The sequence below is a fragment of the Aphelocoma coerulescens genome, chromosome 4A (assembly GCF_041296385.1).
Source record: "Aphelocoma coerulescens isolate FSJ_1873_10779 chromosome 4A, UR_Acoe_1.0, whole genome shotgun sequence".
Taxonomy (NCBI): domain Eukaryota; kingdom Metazoa; phylum Chordata; class Aves; order Passeriformes; family Corvidae; genus Aphelocoma; species Aphelocoma coerulescens.
In genome coordinates, this window is record NC_091018.1 from 17,385,490 (window position 1) to 17,411,414 (window position 25,925).

Below are 25,925 nucleotides of genomic sequence, written 5' to 3' on the forward strand. Positions count from 1 at the left end.
GCTTATTTTATGCTAGTCAGAATGACAATGAACATTTCTATATGGCTGCATGTCTTCTGGACATGAATGCAGCCAGTTTATTATTGACAACGGGATGTTTGAATTGATATAGAGATTCAGCATTTCAGTGAATCACTGGTCATCAGGAATCAGTGATGGTGGCAAGCCAAGTAAGGGACAGGAATAAAAATCTGTGTACAGACCTGATAAGACCATGAGAAACACCTTTTATGAGGACTGTGGCAGAAGCACCACAAAATACTTTTCTGGTTTATTTAGGACGTTTCACTGCATTATGACACATGTGCACAGACACTGAAAACGTGTAGTTAAATAGCACAGGCACGGGGTATTGGGTGGAATTGCAGCTCAGATTAAAAGTATTCAAGATCCTCCCTTTTCCCCTGTAACTCCACAGTCACTGATGCCTTCCCAGTTCCTCGACCACAGTTAGTCAGGATCAGCAGCCACGGGTGCTGCAAAACCCCAGTTCAGCCCCAGATGAAGCTCCTCATCCTCGAGCAAGGAGGAAGACACTGCCACAGCAGGAGACCACACAACACATGCACAAGGGGGAGGTATTGACCAAATTTTATGTGCTTGAATTAGGAACCTTAGCACTCGTCCTTCACCACGGCGCCTTGGGTGCAACACATCGGGGGTTTCACATGGCTCGGGAGCTGTGCCAAGTTCCCTCCAGCCCTCGCTGACACCCAAAGCCCCGGTGCTCGGCACAGCCAGGTGGGTTGGCACGGCAGAATTTGCGGTGGCACTGAACTGAGCCCATCCTGATGGCAGCAAACGTGAGCAACCAACCCCTGCTAAGTAATCCCTCCCATCCCGCCCCCGGTGCTGCCCCACACATCACCTCACAGGTCACACATCCAAAATGTGGCACCACCATCAGCTCCTGGCTTCTGCAACAAAAGAGGAGTATAATGTGGTGGAACAAACTCCCTCAAGCATCAGACTGTTTCAGAAAAATACATACAAGAGAGAATCCATCACAGACCCCATAACAAAAATTCATTTTCTCTGTTATTCTGTACAGCTCCTAACCACATAAGAGTTTGGGGGGATTCTGCAGTAAAGCTACTTTTAGAGTCCTCCCAACAGCTGCAGACTGTGACAGCTTAGAACTGCATTTCTAAAGCTGTGTGAACTCTTGTGGCCAGGCAGATGTCAGCTCTCTGCACCTTCAGGCAGCCACAGAGCACAGCAATGACGATAAATTGGTTTCTGGATATGAGTGCTCTTGATTTACATAATTTTAGAACCAAAATGCATAGTTTGAGGCAACAGAATTGTTAATTAGGTGGGAAGAAATGTTCTGCCAAGCTTTCTGAAGGGAGGAACTTTCAGAGCTGATGAGGCTCATGTTGCAGATATCACCAAAAAAAAATTAGCACTTTATGCAGGCAGGTTAGGAGCAAAATATACAGCTAGGGTAACTTCATGGGAAATTCTGTTTGCTTGATGTCCTTGTTGCCATCATGGCTTGTGTTAAAATAACCACCCTGACAGGAGAAATCTCAGCATCATAACAGTTTGCTATTACTCCATGAGAGTGTGTTCACTTCAAACTACAAAAATAACTCAGATTAAGTTTAACCCGTTCTTCTGCACTACCCTGTCAGAAGAAAAGGGAATGAAAACTCCTCACAGGCAGTATAAAATATAGAAAAGAATCAAACTCAAGGGTGCTAATAGCTATTCGACATGAAAAATTCAAACAAAAAGCACCAAACAGAAAAAACATAATTACTTGTCATAAAAACCTCCACATGTTTATGGCAGGTTAAACAGAGATCAAGAGAGTAAAAAATTTATCTCTGTACTTACTTTTTGTTCCTTCACTATTGTCAGCTAGGTGCAAAAGAGAAAGAACCAGAAGTCAGGAGACCTATGATTAACATAATTGTTTAATAAAACCCCTAAAAAGGAGAGTAACCTAGAACAAGATACTTTCATGCACTAAAGCCTTTTGTCTTCAAAACTGTGCAAAGAGTGTAAATTAAGGGATTATAAATTGAAAGAGCACAGCTTCCACTTTCATACTTTTTTTTCCTTTTGCCTTTGGCACAGGGACATGAAAACAGCAGAGAACTGACCCTGGTTCATTCAGTAATCAGGATGGCAAAAGAAACTCAAAAAGAAACCAAAGCAGAAACAAAGCGTTTCAACTTCCCACTCTCTGATTTTACACAGGAGCTGCAATTCCACTGATGCCAGAAGAGTCAAGATCAATTGATGCTACTGAAGTGAGGAACAGGTACCGGATGCTGGAAGATGCTTTCATATTCCATCCCAGAGGTACCACTGTATTATCATCAGTCAAAATAATTAGAAGAATTCTGATGCTGGCTAAAGCATTGTCTGCATAATTTCAAATAAAGTAAATTTTCCTAAATAGCACTTCAGAAGGTGACAAATTCATGCACCTGTGGAGGTTTGCCCTCCTGACTTCTAGATCACCTTATCCAATTTAAAGTATTTTTGAACTTCTATCTTCTGTTCCTCAGGTCCCAGGGCTCAAGAAAAATGTGACATTCACTCAAAGTGAATTATTAACTTGATGAACAAAAATCCAGCTTTACACAGTGCAATTAAATTGTGAAACTCATTATCACAAGATATCACTTAGATGAGAAGCTTAAAAATAAACAGAGATACAGGGCACTGCAAGGATCACCAGACCAGTAAGATTTAAAACAGTGAATGTTGGTAAACTCAGGAAAATATCATCTCCCAGGCTGCAAGGCTTCTTTGTCTACAGTTGTTCTAGAAAGAGACACTCTATCAGGTGAATTCCAGGAGATACAGTCTGATAATACCTAGAATTTGCCTTCCCAAAAGAAAAGGCAATATTAAGATGTAGCTCTCTACAGCACAGCAAAGACTGCCTTTACCCAACAAGAACCATGCCAGTAAAATAATAGCATGCACGTGAATGTTTCTGGGAACCTCTTTGGAGAGATTAATCACTAAGCAAAAGACTTCTTTTTGTTTCAGTGGCAATAAAGAGCATCATCTTGATCTTATACCATGATATATTCCAAAACTGGAGTAAACCATGGCTTCTGATATAATTTTATACCTATTGTCAAGGAAACACGAATCAGATCAGCAAAACTGCAATCCCAGCTCCACAGAGCATCTTCAAAACTCCCCCTTTTCTGAGTAGTTTGTTGGTCAGAACAGCCCACCAGCGAGCTGTGCACACTGTGCCCAGAAGAGCACTGATACCCCCCGGGCTCTGCTCCACTCCCTGACACAGGAACAATTGGCAGTTTTATCCAGAAACTTGTTTCTTGAGCTGGTACATGCATTTACAATCCTCAGGCATTAGCTGCTGTTCCACCAGCGAGGTTGGGCATCCTAATTACAGGAACTAATTTAACTTTGACATCTCCTTAGCTGGGACCCAGCTGAAGGCAGCTCAGTGGAGAGAGGAACAGTCACAGAAATATAATGAGACTCGGTTCAAACAGCAGCACTGGAACACTACAAGTACAAGCCTTCCTCCCTTTCTGCTACCCAGTGTTTGCCAGACAAAATGGATCTTTGCTGCTGTACCAGAAGTGATGCCTTGTAATTTTACAGACACTTTCAAAGGCCTTTAAACTGCAGTGGCCTCGCTGCACAACTTTCACTGAAGCATTCTGGAAAAGCACAGGTGCTGGATGATGCTGGTCTGGGGCAGTGTGGAATAAAAACACAAGATGATTTATTTCATATGGAGAGAGGGGGAAAAAAGAAAAATAATGAGATATAACAAAAGGTAAGGAATTATAATGACTAATTATGATTTTTTTTTTTTCAAATAATCAAGCTGTAATCCATATCACAAATAGGCTTGGACACAGTTGGCCCTCCTGGCTGCCAGGGCACACTGTGCCTCATATTTTACTATAATAATACAAAAATAATGGTGTAAAAGAAGTAGTTGGTCTAGAAATACAAATTTTAAATCAATTTCCAAACTAGTTTTGGTTGTTTTCCTCAAAATAGTTAATGGCAACAGGAAAATATGAGTTGCAGAACTAACAGTTCTGGTAGGTTTGTGACTCCATAATGTGTAACACAGTGCTGGCACTAATGAAAGCTTTGTTATATTTGGGGTATTTCATGTAAATTCCATGAACTCAAGTGCTAAGCACACGATGAAACATTTTCCTTACGGACACTAATTGGGTTGCTTTCCTTTAATTAGCCATCTGCTTTCATGGAATTACTCCAGATTTTGTAAGTTGAATATCCATCTCTCTGTCAGGTTTTACAGTAATCTGACAACAGGTTAAAAAGTTGTTGGGTGAACACAGAGGGACAGACTGACAATGTCTCCAAAAAAATTTAATTGCCTCAGGAAACAAGGTTAAAATAGATGCATAATTTATAGTTGCTTCTGAAGATGGGTCCACTGTCAGGATATAATGAAGAGCTCAGGAGTTAATTTGATTATTTAAAAAAAAAAAAGAAAGAAAGAAATACATCAAGGGAAATGTATCAATGTTTCAAACATTTGTGAATTTTTGAGGTGTGGACAGAGAAAATACTGCTCCCACAGATGAGAAAAGCTACTGCTGGATGGATAGATGAGTTAGGGGGTCGTAGGTCAGATTTCTTAATTCTTAAAGTTGAGTGGAAGTTTGATTAAATGTTCAAAAAAATGCATCCTAAATTCATCTTTACCTCATTTAGCCCACACTGAGCTTCTTTGCTAACTCCCAATAAGATCAAAACAGCCATTAAAATTTGAGAACAATCTTGCACAGTGCAGAGGATACTATTATTATCTGTGGTAACCCACACTGACTATGAAATGCTAAAAAAACTCTGCAGTTCATAATAGTTTAGACTATGGCACCATTGACGCACATTTTTCATTTTTTTTCCCAGCAAAATTAGAACTCTGATAGGCAACAAGAGACCTCTTGCAGCTGAATGGAGATGCTGGAGAGAAACACAGTGCTTCTACCAGCTGGCAGGTCAGGCAAGTGTTCTGTAATCACCTGACTTTATCCTTCTGCAAAAACATGCTTTAACTCAAATATTTCCATGTAGCTGCACTGGAGATGTTAATTCCTTGGTCTTCCCTATGAAACACACATGCTGGACTGTGGGCAACAGCAGTGAGCCAGCCTACACCCTTTGCTTTAAAACATGCCATGTACTGTGACTTTCATAAGTCCAAGCCAATCCATAGCATCATTGCAGCTTTGTCATTTGGTGAAAGGGGAGAAAAAAAACCCATAAAATAAGTAGCAGCTGACAGAAGCAACACATTTGTACCCGTGGATTGGCTCAGAGAACCACTGCACAATCGCCACCCTGAAAAGAATAATTCTGTCCTGCAAAGGAGGAGAAATGCCAGAGTTTCTCTGCAAGTTCTGATGGCTCAGCAGTTTGATGTCAGTGCCTGGCTGACAACACTTCCACCACAAGTAGGTTACACAAAGCAGCAGTCCCAGTACAGCCAACAAACCTCTTGCCCACCCAGAAAAGGGGACTGAACACAGAGCTCTCCATCACCCCAGGACTCCTCTGCTTCACAGCTGGGTTTGTGCTGGCTGATTCCACACAGCAGCACAGCACTGCACTGCCTGCTGAGACAGTCCCAGTGCCAAAAAGCCCCCATCACACCTGATTAACCTGCAGTGATGGAGCCTCTCCCCTGTATTAACCTGGTATAGGTGATGACTAAATCCTCATTTGTAAAGCAGACCACATCTCTTGCATAAAGAGATCGCTGCTAGACAGCAATACCACATACCCAGTTAATTATGATTTTTATAATTTGGGCTCTTAATGGTTTCTTAGTCAGAAAGCAATTATGAAAAAGCTTTGGAACATAAATACTGCATAAATTTTCATAACTTAAGACAAAAAGTTGGTCGATGTTCTCTAAAGCTGACAAACTGCATGCTACAGTAGTTAGAAAGAGTGCAGAGTTTATGTACAACCTGCATGCAAGCTCGTATTGCTCCTATCCACTTCTTACAAACTGGCAATCACAGATGGTCTCATAACAGACTTGGAACAGAAAATAGATCTTTGCATTTGGAATGTGCAAGTTACACTTCTACATTAACAGATTTGTAATTCACAGCATGACACTCAATGAAGGAAGACATGGTAAGGGTGTTGTACATTTTAACATACTTACATAATGAGCAATTATGTTGAATATATTCAAAAATAGAATTTATGTAGGTTGGGAAAAGTCCACAATTAGTAATAGTTTTCCTTTCTAGAAGTTCTGATACCTTGAACGGCTTACATGGATTTTTTGGTGCATTGATGCTAAACAATTGTTATGCAACAAACACTGAACCCAACCTGAAAAAGTAACAGTTTTATTTTGGAAATGACATAATGAAATATTGCAATTCTACAATACTTGAGAGAAGCATTGCAAAAAAGTGCTTTATGATAGTGCACTGTTTTATTTTTCCAGTCATCTCAAAACTTCCAATTTTTGTTGTTGTTGTTTTCAGGAACAAAAATAAGGACCTGTTCCTTTTTCCTTGTTAGAAAAAAAACATTAAAAGGACACAAGTTCTGCTACTCCTGAAATACTGCTGTAGTAGGGAGATGAGATGGCCTGAAGAAAAGAGGAGCTACTCAGATGTGTGAAGGAATGGACAACCTGGTGCACCAGTGCCCTGGTTACATTCCACAATACCACTCTCACTGCCCAACAACCACAGCAATACACAGCAGCAACACCCAGGTTTAGAATCAATACTTGACATTTTTTCAATTCCAAAATTGTTTTCTCAAACTCCAGGCCACCCACATGCACTAGCCAAGCAGAAGAACAAGAAAGGGTGCGATTTTGTTGATGGAAATGAAAAAGCTGCCTTTAACTTTGCTATTCTTTGGTGTCAATCATTCCACCTCCAAAAGTCTTACCACACTGCTTTTCAAGGATGATATACTGTATGGAAAATTTGTAATTAATCCAAACCAATGTCACACGGAGACAAAGTGACCTTATTCCAATCAGTGAGAAAGGCAATATAAAAACCACCTGCACCTGCAGTCACTTGCACAAGCTACTTACACTATACATCATGTAGTCAATAATGATTCATAACAAACAGAGCTTATTTTGGTTTTGTTACTTACAGCTTGAGCTTGTAAAATCAGGCACATGCAGACAACTTACTTGAAGCAGCTTTTGGTACTGGGCCTGCTGCTGCACATTTCCCTCCCCTCGGCGTTGTGCTCCTCAGCTTTGGGTGCACCTGCAATGCCTGCAGCCTCTTTCAGCCTTCACCTTCCTGCTCTGTCCATCACTGCAGTTACTGCACGTTGGTTTTGGTTTTATTTTAACCATTTCAAAGCAGCTTTGTTGCTTCTGCTTCTACACATAAGTGATTTTTACGAGCAATCATTTTAAATACTAATACTCTGATAGAATTTTTTGTTTTGATTTTGTTCTTTACTGCACAATTGAGTGCAATGATTGACAAGGTTCTTACAGGACCTGTGACCTGCACTAAAACCTGCAGTGATGCCAGGGCAGTTTATTTCCATGCCATGGTAGCTGTCAATCATCCTAGAAAGTGGGATTCATTGCTTAAACAAGACTGGACCTTTCTTATTTCAGGAGTAGAAGCCCTGTGAACGACTCTGGACTGGCTGCAATGCTACTTCTCTGTGCTGAAGAGCTTATAAGTCACACAGCCACCAGTCATTTGTCATTTTCTCAGGTCAGAAGATTGCTTTGCAAACAGGATTTAGCCCATGAGTCACTATTTGGCCTTCTGTTCGCTAGAAAAATCAATTATCAGCTCAAACTGCCTTTCTTCTGTGACTCCAAAGCCATAAGGAAAGCACCTTGGATGCCCTTTCTTCCAGAGCAGGAAAAAGAGAAAACTACAGCAGCATTATTGCCCTCTTTCATCCTTTCCTCTTTATCAAGTTCTCCAGTTCCAAAGTGCAAGGAGCAAGAAGACCTTGACCTTCTGCAGCAATGGTCAGCATTTATTGCCAGGGCTTCTTCAACACTGATTATTACCTCAGAAGAGATAAAACTATATATGAACAATTATGTTTGACTTCTGTGCAAGCGGCCACTTCTGCCTGGGAAACAAGAATGAGTGATGTACCTCTAAATAATCCCAGTGAGTAACACTTGGGAAGACTACTGGAAGCACATTAGGGTTACTCAGCACAGCTGGGAAATTTTTCCTCTCAAAGTTGAGTATATTCCTCAGTCCATTCAAGTGTGCCAAAACAAGGAAGGGCTTGCACAATCAGGCTTTCATTTCCCCTCCCAGCAGAGATGCATATGGAAGTCACATGTAGAAAATGTTTTCCAAATTAGCCACCAGTAACATCACAGAGGCTTCTTCAGCCACATTCTTCATAGCTATAGTTACATTAGTAAACATAAAATGTACTTTCTTAAGTTAAGCCAACTAATTTAGGACTGACAAATTGAATGACTCATTTCACAAGTGTTTCACATTCATTTCTCAGTAAAATTAATCCCGAGGAAGGAATGCTGCTTCTATAGTAGGCATTAATATATTTAGTATCATACTTGTTTCTCCATGCTTTGCCTCCTCAGTTTTATATATTTTCCACCAAGAAAAACAAATGGCATACCCCAATAAAATGTTGGTGTCAGTTTAAGCCTCAGTTTGGAGCACTGGAGAGTTCTCAGCAAAACTCCAGTCTGGTTAAAGATTTCCCCCATGTCCCCGTGTCCTGAATTCTCGGCTGACATCCCAGAATGCTTTGTTCTCTACAACTTCAAAGACTTGTGGCTTTTCACAGATGGAAAACAGACATCACACACACTCTTTACCATAGGAAACAATTGTGGGGGGACTCAAAAGGCCCATCACCCATCCCTGCTGCCCAAAGGCAGCCGGTGAAGTGTCCCCAACGGGATAGAAGACTGTCAATTAATCTCCACAACTATACAGAACACAAATACAATTAGAGACAAATACTTAAACCTCATTTCTCTGCTGAGTGTTTAAGCTCAGGGAAGCTGGACAGTCAGTAAATACAGAATTCCTCGTTTGATTTTATCAGGGATAGTAGAACATCACATCAAACAACTCACTTCCCAGTGAGTCTGACAACACTTTTGGGCTGCAGAGAGGGTACCAGCTATGCTGCAGGGTTTTATGTGCATTTCGAATTGTGAGTGCCTGGAATTTGCACTCAGGAGTAGAAACAGGTAGTTTTTTGTGGAGCAGTGCTTGTCTCGAGTCCTGCTCTCACATTCCTTGCAAACTGAGGCCATGGCACAACTCAAACAGCAGCAGCTTCCCCTCTGTGTGCAATAAAATTCACATAACCTGGCTTTCAGGAGACCCAGGGCACACAGGGACTGAGACTTGTTTGCCTCATTCACTTTTAATCAAATTCTGCTGTTTGAGTTTTTTTTTCTTTTAATTTATAGCTTTTCATCATTGTAAACTTTATTTCTCCTAAAAAACATTTCACATGAGAGACTTCCTGAGATGCAAGACTTTGGGTCACGCTGTCCACCAGAAATCCTTGGTCAGAGGTTAAAAGTGCAGTCACCTTTGAAGCAAGTGGTCATGACTTCTGCTGTGCCATGGTGCTGTCAGAAATTTCTGCTACCATGTAACTCTGGCACCATAATAACAGTAAATTCAAGTATTACCTGAATTTGGACAGAAACAAGTTCTTTACTCCCTTTTGTAAGGTCTGTGGGCTGTTTTACGAGTGTCTGTTTTGGGAATCATTTTGAGTTGGCTGCAAACATGGATCATCAGACTAAGAAGATGGTAAAGGTTCTTTTTAAAATCTAGCTTTCAGAAAAGGGAAATTTGTTCTAAAAACAATACAATACAATAGCTTTAAGGCAAATTCACTCATCCACAGTCAAAACCAATTTCTCTTTATTTAACATGTTCTCACCTTAACTTCTAGAATATAAAAACCCTCACTTTCACGTGTCCGTCTCTGCATGTCAGAAAAGAAGATACATTTTTTGCACTAAATTCAAAATGCTTGCCATGCACTTGGAAATAGGAAAAATAAAAGATGTACTTAAATACTTCAATGCAAAAAAGCACCAGAACCAAACAAATTTTTGGTTTTTTAGTAACCTCTTCACTTAAACCAAAGCAGAAACATTGCTAGCCACCAATTTTTTCTCCTTCTGAGTGTCCTTTTGGATTCAGTACCATGAGATTAAGAAAACAAGTAATTTCAGAGAGATGGGATCATTCCTCCATCCAAAGTATGCTTCCCTGGCTGGTGTTTGACTGCATGCTGCCAAGGAATTCCTGCAAACATCCATACAGCTGCAGATTTCCACCAGGAAACACAGATGGAGCTGAAGCAGTCAAGGCAAAAATAAAACCCCTAGAATCTCCCTGCACTGGAGAATTTGTGCAACACCTCCTCTGGTGCTGCTGTACATGAGCTGCTGACACTGGCACAGGGGAGCAGCAAGAGGCAAACACTTGAATTAATTGGCACAGCCCGATGTTCCTGGCAGTCTGGTCTCTGACAGAGGTTTGCCCCTGCTCTAGAAGCCCCTGCATGTTCAGGCCACTGACTCCAGCATGAGACCTCTTGGCACTGGAGTTACTACAAAAAAAGCATTAACCAGACTGATCAATCCACCCATACAGGCTTTAAAACAGGAGAGGAAAAGCTGTCAAGTGATTTCAAAGACTGGAGTGACTTTTGATTAGGTTTCCATCAACAGTTCGGCTTGGAAACAGTTACCAAGGAAGGAAATGTTCATGAGAACAAGGAACTGCCTTTTTTGCATTTAGAGCTTTTCTTTTTAAAAAGAAAATCAAAGAAAATTCTCAGGACAGAGCCCCTCTTGTGCTTCCATCACCCCTTGTAACCTTTCTCAAGAATAGTACATCCGATTGATGTACTATTATTTATTCCTTTCCTTATTCCTTAAAGGAATTTCCCATTCCTTTATTCCACTGATTCTCCCACAAACTATACCCTAACCAGCCTTCCTCTGCAAGGCCAAAACAGTATGAAGGTGCTTTTTAGGGCAACATAAGCTTGTACAAGGCTGATGCCCTGTGACAAGCACAAAGCCAGTCTAAGCAAAGGACTGATTGGAAAGAACTACTGGAAAGTTATCCATTTTTTAAGGTAATATTTTATATAATAGTAAGATTAAAAATCAAGTAATATATCTAGCTCAAAGCTATGCCAAATGCAGAGAGATAAAACATACAGACAAATATCATTGGCTTCCAGACAAAGCTGGTAACTTTTTTTCTGAGAGCAATTCTGATATTTCAAAATATTTCTGAATCAGAATAAAGCCTTAAAGATGCCTTATTTCCTGCAGGAGCAAAGTTGTGAATAATAATCTTCTGGAAAGCTTAGGTGCTTTTTCAAGTAAATGAAGCACTTTGCTCTCCCAGGAACAAGTGCATCCTTCATCTCCCAGTTCTGCTGTGTCCAGAGCTCTGACTGTATTTGAATGGGTCAGGATCTGGACCTGGACCACAGTGGTGTCAACAGTGACCCATAGCCCCACCAGACAAGCTGAAGTAAGTCTGCCAGGGTTTCATGGGAAGCTTGTGTAAGCAAAAGAATTTTCCTGCAAAAGACCTTTAGAGATGAACAAACCTTAAATAAAAATAATAATTTTTTTAAAAGAAAAGCTTTAAAGCATTTTCTTGAGAAACTCATGAGAATTCAGATTTGAAACTTGCTTTCAAATCCAATGAATATAAAATTCTCTGGATTTTCTAAAATGCTGCAGAACCAAAACTGCTCTAAAGGAAGCCACCAATCTAGCATGTATTCCAATTCTTTCAAATACAAACCACTGAAATCCACTTGCTACAGTCCTGACAAGGAAAGTCAGAGCTGCCTTTTTGCACAAAAACCTCTAAGGTTTGTCCAGAGACACTTTCATCTATCAGTGTCCACTTGGAAAGATTAGTGGATCAATCCCCTTTATAACAGAATCTAACATTAAATGTTTTTTAATGTTAATGGGGTTTTTTTTCCCACTTTCTTCCCCAGAAGGGAAGCACAGACAGGTATTTCTTGTTACTGTTACTAAGCCCATTTCTCTATCCCTGGTGTTTTCCTCCTTCACTTTTCCCCTTTGCTTGAATACCTCTCTCTTTACCCTGTGTGTCCACAGTGCTCCTCAACAGGGCTGTGTTTGTGCTCTTTACCTTGTTACTGCAGGAGTGACACCTCTTGCTTGCACTCACTACAAAATTGCCCTTTAATCAGTAAGGTTGTTCCTCTTGCAGCCCTGGCACATTATCAGGATGGGCCCCTATGAGCAGCAGAAAATATTCCTTATTTGTCCTTGAGATGAGGTGCTGTTCTCAGGCTCAACTGCCTCACATTTAAAAGCTCTTATCTCACATCTCAGCTTTCCCTCACTGTTAACTGAAGAAACTAATAGGCAATCTTTCTCAGGCAAGGGACATTTGTTTGGATTTACAAAGATGTCAATATCTGTGTATGACAGGCCTACCCCCAGTACAAACATCTTGTATGGATTTTTGCCTTTTGCTGTAGCTCATTTCCAGTCCTTTCCCCCCTTCCTCTCTGACTCAATCCAAGCGTCATCTCTAGATTCCTTCCACCAAAATAGTAACTGCCCTTTCCAGATTGGAAACGATTAAAAGGAATAGTTTGATGAAGTTAAAATCATTATGTCTATGATCTTTCCACACAGAGGAATCATGTGTCTCTAACAGGAGGAAGTGAGTGCAGGAATACTTATCAGTAGTTCAGAGTTCAGAGCCCAACCTGCAACTTTATTTTGCAAAGGGGTCTCCAAACACGTTTTTTCAAGCACGGAGAGTGGAAGTACAGCAAGTTCCAGCATTTTACAGCAGTCCTGTGGGCAAAACTAGTTCTGCTTGTCCTTTATGTTGCCCATCAGGAAAGTTATCAAATGGTGGAAAAAGGCTTTAATGTCCATGTAATAGCTGAAGGCATCACACAAATCTAGTAACTCTGACTGCAGAAGTGAGATCAGAGAGTGCTATCACATTCTGCAGCCAGGTCACTCCAGTACTCCAGATAATCACACTTCTTTCAGGTCCAGGTTTCTTACAACTGAAATACAGTCAGAGGCGTGATCTGCAGTGGCAATTTACTGCAGACACAAAAACATCAAGAATGGAACAAAGTAAAACAACAACAAAACAAAAAAATCTGATTTTTCTTTTTCTTATTTTGGAGGCAGCCAGGATTATTACTGCTTTATCAATTTATTGCTGCTTCTTCCTTTCTTATCTCTGCTGCCAATGACTAACAAATTGGAATTTGTTTGCTCTAAGACACATATTCAGCAGAAGAGTTGTCAAACACTGGCACTGGCTGCCCAGGGTAGTGGTTGAGTTACCATCCCTGGAGGGCTTTAAAAGACACATAGATGTGGCACTTGGGCACATGGTTTAGTGGTGGGCTTGGCAGTTCCAGGTTGGACTTGATGATCTGGGAGGGTTTTTCCAACATAAATGACTGTAACCCTAGATCTACAACTTTGAAAATGGACTTTCCTCAACTCCAGGTTACTAGAGCAAGGCTTTAGAGATGGATCTACTCTGAAACATGGCACAATGTAGGTTTAAAAGGACTGGGTCAAAGGCAAAAATAAGGGGACAGACACAAAAACAGCCCCTAGAGAAGGGATGAAAGCATCCCTGCCAGCAGCATGACAGCAGAGAGCTCTGCACACCTGGCAGAGGTGAGAAGCTGCATTCTGCAGTGGTTGGGGACAAGTCTCCCATTGCACACATATCACAGTTTCATTTTCTAGAAGCAACAGCACTCTCTTACTGCAGCATACACAAAGCAGAACATGGCTTATCATACATTTGCAACCTCCAGACAGAGATTTTAGGGTCTACAACTCTCCCACTGACTTTGTTGTGCTGGCCAGTTCTTTGAAGCCCTGTCTGCAGCTCAGAAATCAGCTGCCCAAAAGAGTTCCCAGATTTTTCTCAGAACTCTTACAGACAGAACTTCTTTCAAACAGGCTCAGGTTATTGCAAGGTACCAATGCCACAGACCAGAAGGCAGCTGCCAACATGATCTCAGGAACAAGGATGGGCTCCCTGGCAGTGACAACTCTATGAGATGCTGTAGCCTACCACAGAGCTATCACAGCTCTCCAACATTCTTCACTTCTTCCGTATTTGCATATCTTGCATATATTTCCATATCCTTATTTTCCTCTTTTATAGTAGGAGAAGCCCTTAAACCTGTATTTGGGGTTATATCGATCTACCAATAAAACAGGCAACAGAGCTCTTAATACGTGTTTGGTAGTAAAAAGATAGATCCTTTTCCCATGCAGGACAGCAATCCAAAGAAAGGAATTCATGAAACAAAAACACTTTTCTGAACATTAGTCCCATATCACATTAAATTCAGAAGTTGATGTCATGTAACAAACGCTATGTCTGATGAGTAATGTTTTTTCCATAGAGGCACTTGTTTCAGTAAGAGTTTAACATCTGGTAAAAGTAATAAATCCATTTCAAAAGAAGTCTTAATTAGCTGGTCATGAGACATTGAATTTAACACTGGTACATCCTGTCAGTTCTTTCTAGGCAAGGTCCTGGGTGAGATTTGCTTATGCAGCAGAGCAGAATTGAATTAATGGATTACAAAGTCTAAAGAGGAAATAGATTTTTAAGGGGAATCCTGAGGCTGGACAACAGAAGCAGAGTAAATTGCTGTGGGAAGAACCCCTGGAAGACTTAAAATGCAATCAAACTGCTTTATCCTTGCATGCTGTAATTGGTAAACAAACCGAGAGTTACTAAGGGAACTAAGAGAAGTTCCTGCAAAGGTAATATAAATTATGGATCCATGCAGAAGAAAAACCCTTGGGAAAATTAAACTATGATATCTCTTCCCTTGGCATTTCCCAAGCCTGTAGCATTCCTGACAGGCATTATCTAGTTTTCTCCTTAGAGAAAAACTTCTGTTGAAAGATTCTTTTTGACATCATTTTTACAGAGATGGGAGCAGCACAAGGCACAGTATTCAGGATGCAGCTACACTAAGACCACGGGGCTTTCTGCTTTGTTCTCTTTCCTCACAAATCCTAGCACGCCCTTTGCTTCTTTTTGAGAGCTGCTGGCACTTTCATATTACTATTCATTATAAATTAATAATAAATAATATAAAATTCCAGCATTAATAGCTAATCTATCCATACTATTAACAAAACCAAACACTGTTGTAAAGTCAAATAGCAAAACAACTGGATAAAGTATTTTTCCTTTATGTGCTTTCCCAACAACGCTTCAGGACTATTTAAATTTTCAGTGCAAACTTGAGAGGTGTGCACTGGAAGCTGCTCTTGTCCATTTTCTGTTAATTTGAAAGAGGAGAGACTTACTAATGCTAATTGTTTTCTGCTCCCAGCTACTTCAGCACAGAGGAAAAAGCTGGACAAACTCACGTGCTTGAGTAAAGCCTTGTCCTTCATAAGTTTAAATTCATGAGTTCTTGACACCAGCTTTCACACATATACATAGCATCTATCATCTACTCTCAGATACTGTGAATATGCATGCTGAATATTAATTTCACTACTTTTTCCTCTCTTCTTCTGTCAAAATAATGTACTTTGACGCCACAGCCCTCAGAAACAGAAAACAGAAAATATAAACTAACGAGGACTCTCAACTTCCACAGTTTAAAGCACTCTGGCACCTTGTATTAACTGGAAGACTTCTAGGAATCCAATTACTGGGGTGGCAGCTTGCTGCAGATGATTCCTCTGCCTTAAATAGATTCTGCCTGCAAGAATTGATCAAATCCCACTTTATATCACACTGTCCCTCCTCCTTCCAACATGTCAGGACCTTCCACCTCCTCCAGCTACATGAATACTTGTTCCTCTTCATTTGGTTGTATTTGTCCATCCACATCACTAAGGTGCCTCAGCCTGACAATGGCATTTACCCAGCTGGTGAATAGAGGGGCAGAAATGGTTTGAAATTCCAAACAGCATCTGCTTTTATGGCAATGAATACCCATGACCTCCTTCTACACCCTAAAATGCTCCAAAATATGGCTTTTCCCTGCCTGGGGTAGAAATAGTTCACACTCCATCTGCCAACATGTTGCAGATCTTTATGTGCTTTTAAGTTCACTCATATCTTTTGACCACAATAAATCTGCAATTGGATTTATTGAAAGCAAACAGAGACTGGAGTTATTTGAGGCCACATCCATCCTCTGAGTCAGCAGGACAAGAGCCTGCCCAAGCCAGAAGATGTTTTGTCCCACTAACCTGAACTAACATGCCTGGTGACAGCCACAGTGTTTGCTCTGTGTCAGAGCACCGTATTCACACAGCTTTGTGGCACAAGGAATGCCCACAGGATATCTAGGGCCCTGCTTTGTTGGACCCTTCTCAGCAAAAACACAAAATACAGTCAAACATTCCAGAGACTTATGATAAACCATTGCTTTTCCAATAATTAACGGCACAAAACACTAAGAAGGATTGTTAAGCACATTCTGGGTTTGGGTATTTTTTCTAAATAAAAATAAGATAAATCAATAGGAAAAACCCCAAGATTTGGAAGAGTAAGGCAAGCATGCATTAAAAATAGATATTAAGCCTCTGTTTCCAAGGACAAATCTATTGGTATTTGGAAGCCACAAGTGGTCTGTACTAGGCAGTGCTAGAAACTTTCCCACTGCTATCCAAAGTTCCTGGAGTATCCCTGAGCCTCTGTGCTGGAACAAACCTATAATCAGGAGAGCAAAACCAGAGCAGCTGCCAATGCTGCATCACAGGGGGCTTGCTAGGGAGTTGTTTAGGATACAGGGGATTCCCAGGGCAATGGCATTTCAAGATATATTGCAGATGGAGCTACTCTACCAGTCATGCTCTGAGAAGTCTTACCCAATTTATTAAAACTAAGAGAGTGCTGGAACAAACAAAAAACCCCAAGGCATATTGTAGCAATTGGCACAGAATTTTCAAACACTTCATCAGGTCTAGTCCTCACCTCCAGACTCAGAAGAGAAAATAACATTCCCAGTTTTTTTCTGGAGTAAAATGTCTGGGGTTACTACAAGAAAAATTAAAATATTAAACTATGTAAATATTATGAAGTTAACTTCTTCTTCTGATGACAAGAGGAAGAAACATCTTCAGGCAATGGTTACAAATGTGACATTGACCCAGCAATGGTCCATTAAATTAGAAAACTACTGCAATTGATTGAGAACACTTGGACTGCACTTACACAGAAAATTCTGATAGGATAAAATATCTTCTCATCAGAAAGGTCAGGCTTTTGGAAAGATGGTTTATTCTTAACAGAAACTTAGTGAATTTTCAGGCTCTTGAAAAGATGATTTATTCTAAACAGAAACTTCGTGAATTTTTCCACTTCACTGATCAAATGTATCAGGAAAAGAAATCCAATTATTATTGATTTATTGGCAGGTCTTGGAGACCAGTAAAAGTATTCTTTTTGTATCTTCCAGTCCAGGAAGACTCACAGCTTGAAAAAACAACCTTCTGTCACAGAGCAAGTATTAGATTAAATATGAGAAGAGCAATATGTTTTTGTCAACAGAACTTGCTGCAATGCTATATTCAGGCATCTGAAGCATTTTTCAGCACTGCAGAGCATATTAAGAGATGAATTCATGTCACTACACACTGTATAACATCCGAGGGTAAGTAATTTGCAGCAGGTATCGAGTTTCCTACTTGTTTTGCACAAAGTTAGCAAACTGAGCTTGCAGTAGGGGTTACAGTGAGCCAGAAACGTTCTGGTTTTCAGAAGAAAATGTCAATCCAATGAAACCAAAAATGTTTAAAGGGCCACTTGTTCTGTAGCATTGTGGGCTGTGGCTAGAATAGGGGGTGAGAGATGTGTCCCAAAGTCGAGGTCATGTCCCTCTCCTCACTGTGTTTTAGGGCAAAGAAGGATTCACAGGTGTTTCCCTGGCTCCAGTTTCTCCCTGTACTGGGAGCAATGGAAAACAAGAATTCCTGGATCTCTGTGCACTGGTGTCATGGTTTAACCCTGTCCTGCAGCTCAGCCCCACACAGCCACTTGCTCAATCCCACACCAGAGAATGAGAAAAGTGAGAAAACATAACAAATCAGGAAACCAAAGTAAACTCCACTGTGGTCCATCATTTCATACCTGTGAGTTTACCTGGAGCTGCATCAAAGCTCTGGGGCAAACACAGTGAATTAAGGACTCATACTTCAGAGGATTTTATCTTATGTTAAATACAGTGTACATTTGCTTGGAAGAGGATATATTTCTCGTTGATCTCCCCACGTCAGTTAAATGTCACTGATATCTCTGGCTGCCAGAAGTGGTAAATAAATGTGATAAACAACATGTACAGCCTCGTCAAATGTGTCCTTATTGCAATGAATCAAGGGAAGTATTATGAAAAATGTTTGCAATCAAGCCAAGAATATCAACCCATTACATTTTAGTAAATACTGTTATTTTACATATTGACACCATTTTATCCATATTATGTAATTTTACTGATGATATTTGTCACAGCAGGTTTTCCTTCATGTAAAATTATACGTTTCCCAGTGATTTGATCTCTGACATACTTTGTATTTGAAATTTTTCATTTGCTTTGGATTACAGAAGTCGAGCCAAATGAACCTGGGCAAAAACTTGGCAAAAGACAGAAACTATTATTGTCAAGTCCAGGTAATCCACATCTGAAAGCTGCTAATCAAAATTGCACAAGCAAAGCAAAAATATTGACTGCACTTCCTATTACCTTGCAAAAATAAACAGATTCATAGCTCTGCTGAGGCCTTTACTCATTAATTCCCTGTGAGAGTTAAATTTGAAAACTGAATGTTCTAGCCATGCATTATTTTGCCATGTTATAAAATTCTAAAGTGAATTAATCTAATAATGAAAAAATCCTGACCAATAGAGGTTAAAAGCAAAAGCCATGTTTCACATTCCTGTAAAAAACCTAGTAAACCTTTTTTTTTTTAATCTGCTTCTGAGAAGGCCATAGGCTAAATATTTGTGCCTTTTTCATCTTCCCAAGTCGGAAAGATTCCCTGGATTTACATTAGACATCATAATTTTAACACATTCAAAGCAAATGAAAGATGAGTATTTCCTATAGAGATCTTGTATCTGAGATTGAATGGGGCTGAGCCCTAAATTAAAATACCATAGACAGCTGGTTAAAGAACAGCTCCTGAGGCTGTGAGGCAACAAACTCGAGTCTCCCTCATACCCCCAGGGTTGTAGCTCAGGCAGGAACACAAGTTACCCAGCATCACCCAACCTCTCCAGGAAATCTGGCCATGGGAAGGCGAGTGGGGTGGGACTGCTGCTCCTGAAACCATGAATACATTGTCCAGTGGTGACCCAGAAGTGCAAATTAACTCCTGAAGGAGTTTGGACTGAAGGAGAAACCTTTGTGATGGAGATATCACAACTACTTGAAAAGCTTTTCTGGCAGAAAACAAAAAAGAACCTATCACAGAGATTGCATGTAGAAAATGCTACAAACTGCATGCTATGGGCAAAACAAACTTGGAATCAGAACACAAGGGAAACAACTTTGTGCCACTGACTTCTTTCTTATCTTAAAAGGAAAAAGTCCTTCTGCAGAGTTAATGAATGGAGAATCAACTGAGAGTTGCTCTGCATAAGGCTCTACAATATGACCTTTCTGAAGCTGTGTAGCTCCAAGACACTATTTTAATAGAAAAAAAAAATCTGTAGTGCTGATTAAGAAGAAAAAGTCAAGAGGTTGTTAAATTCAATGCCCGAATGTGAAAAAAAAAAAGTCAAAACATGATCAGAGCATCATTTTCTGTCTTGTAACAGCACTCTCAGGCTCTTCTGATCAACTTTTTCCTCCTTTAGAAAAGTCCACACTGTTTTAATTGCATGGGATATAACACAATGAAAGAAAGTAACTATGTATGTGTTCTGAACACGCTGAAAAACAAGAGTCAAGGGTTCTCTGAGACAGAAATCAATTTTCTGTAAATCAAGCAAACCCACCTTGTTTTATCAGACAGGGTCTTCCTTTGATAGGAAGAAATACCAGTGCCAGAAGACTGATGTACACACAATCAATCTCAGGGATGAGGTTCCCTGTTAAGCACAGTCCTCTAACTTCTGTGTGTGGCACCTCACCAAATTCCCCAAAAATTAAATAGAAAGAGGCTACCCCATTAAGCTGCCATAAACCTCTAGGGACAGGGAAGGTATCCTTGAGAGAGTCCCACTCCACCATTTCCCTCTTTTTAGACTCTTTCCCAAGCAAGTTTTTTGGTATGCCTTTGAAAAAAAACACAAGATATTGGGCTAGATCAACCTTCAGTTCAATTTTGTGTACTCATACTTACATTATTAAAAAACACTTATTTTTTAAATCTTAATCCTTACACTTTATTTAATTTACATGAAACCAAGAAGCCATCTCTTTGAGGTGCATTAGAGACCTCTGAAGATGCCTTCCAACCCAAACTATTCCATGATTCTATGACACTGCAGGCACAGAGTGGATACACCCAGAATGTACAACAGCCTGCAGTAATGGAAAAATTGGCCCAACTCCAGGCAGCTGCTTCATAGCTGGCAGCATGTGTCACACAGGAAGGGTCTACACACAGCAGAGAGGGAGGAAAAGAGATGATCAGCACATTCCCATGGCTTGAGCATCTGACAGGAGATGGTGTGTGCAGAGAGGAGCAGCACCCTGGCAGACAGAGAGCAGGGAACTCCTGTTGAAGCCCACCACAGTGGCCAGAACAGTCACTTATGTGCTGTTTACTTCTTCTCACTTCCACCACTGGGTTCCCATCAGCATCCTCTGAGGCATAAAAATGACAACTCTGAATCATACCCTCATCAGCTTTCATAGGTTTATCAGTGAAACTGAGCCATGCTGCACACGGGGGATTGGGTTCACTCTTACAGATCATCACTCTAAATACAAAGAATATAATTAATTTCCTTCCAGGAAAGTGTCCTTCCTTGCAGGACACTAATTCATCAACTGATGTGCATGAAGAAGAGCTATTGCACTGGCACACAGACTGAGCTGCAAGTTGTCCCTTGCTTATGAGAATGCCCCATGTTTTCTTCTCAAGCACAGCCATGTGGAAACCAAGGGCAGGCATTTTTGTTCTGATGTTCTAGACTAAGCCCCACAAGATACAGGAAGAACTTCAACTTCTGTATATCAAGAGCTACCATTAAACCAACAGAACAGTGCAAGTATCTTAGAAACTAGACAACCTACAAAGAGTATATATAAACCCCATTTATATATAGATTCAAGAGCCCAACTTTATCACCCACCTTAAAAGCGCTGGCTTCTTATCAAATCAGTAACACTCTTCAGCAGAAGCAGAGACAGATTGCATGAAACATGCTGTAATTTGCTAAGCTCTGTAAATATAAATGAAAAAGGTATAAAAAAATGTGCTTATGAAAATTACGTAGCCAAAAAAAAAAAGGAAGGAAAATACACATAACAAAACAAGTGAGATATAAATGCAAATAATACTGCAGAATTTAGGAAATTGTATAAAATAAACAGTTTGAACCATTTATATGGGATACTAAGAAAAACCTCACATTCTGTTATTGACAGCTGAAGAGGATTTAATAACAGCAGGGAAAGAGTGGAGGGCAAATTAACCCCAGTTAGACGAGAAAAAATTATTTTTAATCATAAGATTTAAAACTTTGAGGAGTGTAAATTCTCCCACTTCAAGTCTTTATTCAGCTTCTCATAGATGGAAGGAGGAAGCAAAATCCCCTGGGGGAAGCTCTTCTTTTATTGCTCCAGCAATTTTTCTCATGTTCTCCCTTCAAAAAGCTGGTCCTGACTATTACTAGAGACAGAGTACAGAGATAGGGGAACTTTGCTTTTATCTCATGTGACAACTCCTATATTATAAAATCCTAAAAACAAGAAATTCTGAGGCCTAAAAAATCTTTCTATCCTCAAGTGTAGGAATCCAAATGCACCAGGAAGAATTGACAAAAGCCTTTTTATTGATTTCTGTGGACATTACATGGGACCCCAGAGATGTCAGCACAAATGAGATCTGTAAAATATATTCACAGTCCTGTCAAAACCTGAAGACTAATAACCTAATGTGAAGTCGTTAAGTTGGTGATACAAAGATATCCATCAAAATTTTATTCAGAGGTGTGAGCATTTCAAGTGACATCAGGGTAATACGAGCTTGTAACACAGGAAAGGGATGTGTTTCCTTTTGCTTTTCAAGTCCAGCTGAACACTGTCATCCTCTTCAGGCAAGTTATGATGATGGGGAGGAAATTAAATTCACAACTGAGAAAAATGTGTAAATCCACTGGAAAGTGAGCCAGAGAGAAAATTCTGCAGGAGCCTCTGCCACAGCTGCTGGCCCACGGTGCCACTGCTCTGCTCTCAGAGCCCAACAGCAAATCCATAGTATGGGGTAAAAGTGGTGAGTGGGGGAAAATGCATCTGTAAAATTTCAGATGGCATAAAAAAGCAAAACACAAGAGTGGCCTAAAACAGGCTTTAGAGTTAGTGGATGAAACCATTCATTCTACAAAATAACTTTGCTATCCTTTGGCTTGGGGCTTTTGTGTTGAAGTCCCTCTGTAGCAAACAAAGATCACTTTGTTTTAATTTTCTGCCCTAAGGTAAAACCACCTACCAAGAGCTTACAGTTATAACAAAATTCCCCTTATTACGTTGCTTTAACATAGGATGTGAACTCCATCCTTGTTTTTACAGCCTAATTCATTAACTCTCATGAAGTTCTTGGGGGAGATCTATTTTCCATCTCTGAATTTTCCAGAACTGACTTAAAAACTTGAACTTACCACCTCAGAACTAAAACTAGAATGATTACACTAAAATACACACAGAAACCTTCCCAGATACTCAGATTCCTCTGTACCTGCTCAGCTACCAATGTTGAGACTTAAGGTCTGACCTAGATATCATTTTAACCCATGTTGCATTATGGAGGTTTCATGGTGTTATGTTGACACCCAACCTGAAATTACACTAGAGAAACTCTCAAACTCAGATGCACTTCAGGGAAAAAATCACAAGTCGTTCACCTTAAGGTTCTAGACAGTTTTTTTCTTCAAAAAACTGCACTGTATCTTGACTAAAATAACTGACAGGTTCAGGTATGTTCTGTAATGATTCCTGTGTATGCTCTCTTGTCCTCCACCATGGGATGTTTGTTACAAGAAAAGTTTGTCTTAACAGAGCTCCATGTGAAGAAGCAAGGAGGGAAATACCAGGTTCAAGTTAAACCAGTCCTTACCAATGAATTTTTAAAGACTAATGCCAGGGTTATAATCTTAAAAAAAAAAAAAAAAAAAAAAAAAAAAAAAAAAAAAAACCAAACCTAACTTTCTGAGTTTAAGCTCAGAAACAGGAACAAAGAAAATTTGTTGCCAGATTTTGAAGTAGTTTCTATGATCAAGAAAAATTTGGCAGTAATGTGAGAAAAGATGAAACTGGCACAGAAATGTAGTGCAAGTATCTAAGAACCTCAGTTTGCAAGTGATCATCAGGCAAGGTTTCAGAAACAAAATCATCATATGTTCCTCATAATTCTTAAAAGGTAATGAAAAGTCCACAATATCTTGCATTTATGGCTTTTGAGAGGATCAGGTATTGTCTACTAGTCAAAATCTTCTCAAAATTTATAAGCAGAGGAGGCAAGATTTGGCTAATCTACTACACGGGCTGTCAAGGTCCTTGGCTCACATAATGCCAATTTTTAAATTTTATCCATAGGGAAAAAGGCACAAGAACTAAACTTGGGGAACAAACACAGACAGAGGAAAAAGTATAGGAAAATATAGTTTTGTCTGCAACCCTGGGACTCAAACAGCAGTTCCAGAGTCTGCAGGTAACTCACAAAGGCTTTGAGAACTGATTTTTAGCCACATCAGGAGCAGAGTCAATAGCAATGGATCCTCTCTCTATGAACAGGGAAGACAGGCAGGTTTTCAGAAACTGTTTTGGGCTCTTATGGAAACTAACAGAATATTCTCTTTTCAACCAAACTTCATAAAGTGGAGACAGTTGGCAATGCTTCTTTTCATGAAACTGGATAAAGTTAAAAGCAGGTTTTGCAGACACTGTTGTAGCTCCTCAACGTTTAAACTACTTCACATATAAAAGTCAGTAGAAGCTCTTGCTTTCCTGTGAAATATTGCACCAGAGAACAAGACTGCACGTGTCAGTAGTTCCCTCCTGTTTCCAGGACTGAACAAACTATTAAAGTTTCAGTGCTGGCATAAAAGCTCTCTGAAAATGTTTTTATCACTCAATGTGTAGAACATCAGATTCCCCTGAGGAGCCCAATTACAACTCACTGTAAGTTAAGCCAAACTCCCAGCAAGAAGATGTTCACTTAAAACATCAAAAATAAGTTTTAATTGGTAAACAAACTGCAGTTGTGGACTAGTTATGGTTCTGCTTTGTTTCCAAGCTATAGCAGCAGCAGTTCTATCACACAGTCTGTCACAGCACTCAGAAAGGCTTCTGACTTTCTGATATGATTCAAACAAGTTCAGTGACAACTGAAGCCTCTGACAAGTCTTCTCACAGATTAGCGTGAATGAATTTTGCAGCTGCTTTAATGGCTGGTGCTGCATTCAGATTTTTCAATAGGCTCTATCACAGATCCCAACATGCTCATTCCTACCCAAAGAAACAATGAGTTTCTATCTCAGCTGTAAACTGAGACCAAATCTACTCAATATTGTGTAAAACCAGACTAAGTGAGGTCAGAATTAAAGGTCAGAATTAAACGATTAACATCTGCAGTAGATACAAAAAGCAAAAACAAAATATTGTCTGTAAAAAAGAAAAAGTTGAAAATGGAAAAAGGAAATAATTCTTTCCTTAACAAAACTCAGCAGGAGATCTAAATGTACCATCTAGACAGCTGTACTGTTCTATAAAACAGATTCTCATGATGATCACAAAAGCCTGACAATAATTCTCTATTTTAGACAGGAATAACAATTCTTTTGTTCTGGTTGCTCTTCAGCTGACGCCTTTTAAGTAGGGAACAGTAATTTCACTTTTCAGGGGAAGCCAAAAGAGATTACCTGTATTTCATCTCCTAATCAAAGCTGTCCAGTTTGCAGTGCAATCTATATTTGAATCTCATTTGCCTATGTGAAGATACTTCACATGCATTTAGCTTCAGACATTGTATATTACTAAAAACCACACAAAACAGAACCATCTTCTGTTTCCTTGAAAGTAAATGCAATCTCTGGCTTTGATTTTGGAGATAACAGCATCGGGTCCTGAATGCAAGCAGGAGATATTAGGAACAAACACATTTGTAGCTCCCTAAGGCAGAGGGAAACAGCACACAGACTTTTAAAGCCATTGACTGCTCTGACAAACCTACAGAAAAGCTCTAGGAAGAGTTTTAGAAGTGAACAAAAAAACCCAACTCAAGCCAAACATCAGTGCACCCCCTCAGCCGACGCCCATTAGAGAAGGATTGAACAAACATTTCTCTCCTGCACTTTACTCAATAAATGTGGGATGTGGTGCAATCAAATGTGATTTTCCTTGCATCCATTACAGCCTGCCAGTTCTAGCAAATCTTCATCTCACCTGAATTCTCTGATATAAATGTGTAAGTGGTATCACTTATCTGCTTCTCAATCATCACAAGATTTTTTTAAATAACCCCATTTGGTATACTCACTATCATAACCAAGTATTTCCTTTAAGTATTTAACCTTCTTGCACATAATGGAAAAGAAACTGTTTCTTTACTCACTGTAGAGTACACAAAACACTTTTACAAGTCTACAAACACTTTTGGATGATTATATTTAAGGATTGTTTTGGGATAAACTAGAAGAAAATAAGGCTGGAACATTGCTTACTATAACACTGTGTTT

The 25,925-nt window shown here is 39.8% G+C and overlaps 1 long non-coding RNA gene across 5 annotated transcripts in view; it reads right to left on the bottom strand.

Moving 5' to 3' along the window:
* Nucleotides 1-25,925, bottom strand: part of LOC138110510 (uncharacterized) — a 64,205-nt gene that overhangs the window by 24,325 nt on the left and 13,955 nt on the right. For 3 of the 5 annotated variants that reach the window (XR_011150970.1, XR_011150971.1, XR_011150969.1), the window contains exon 3: nt 21,324-21,413. This is a non-coding gene — a long non-coding RNA (uncharacterized lncRNA). The other 2 variants (XR_011150968.1, XR_011150972.1) reach the window with 2 other exon arrangements.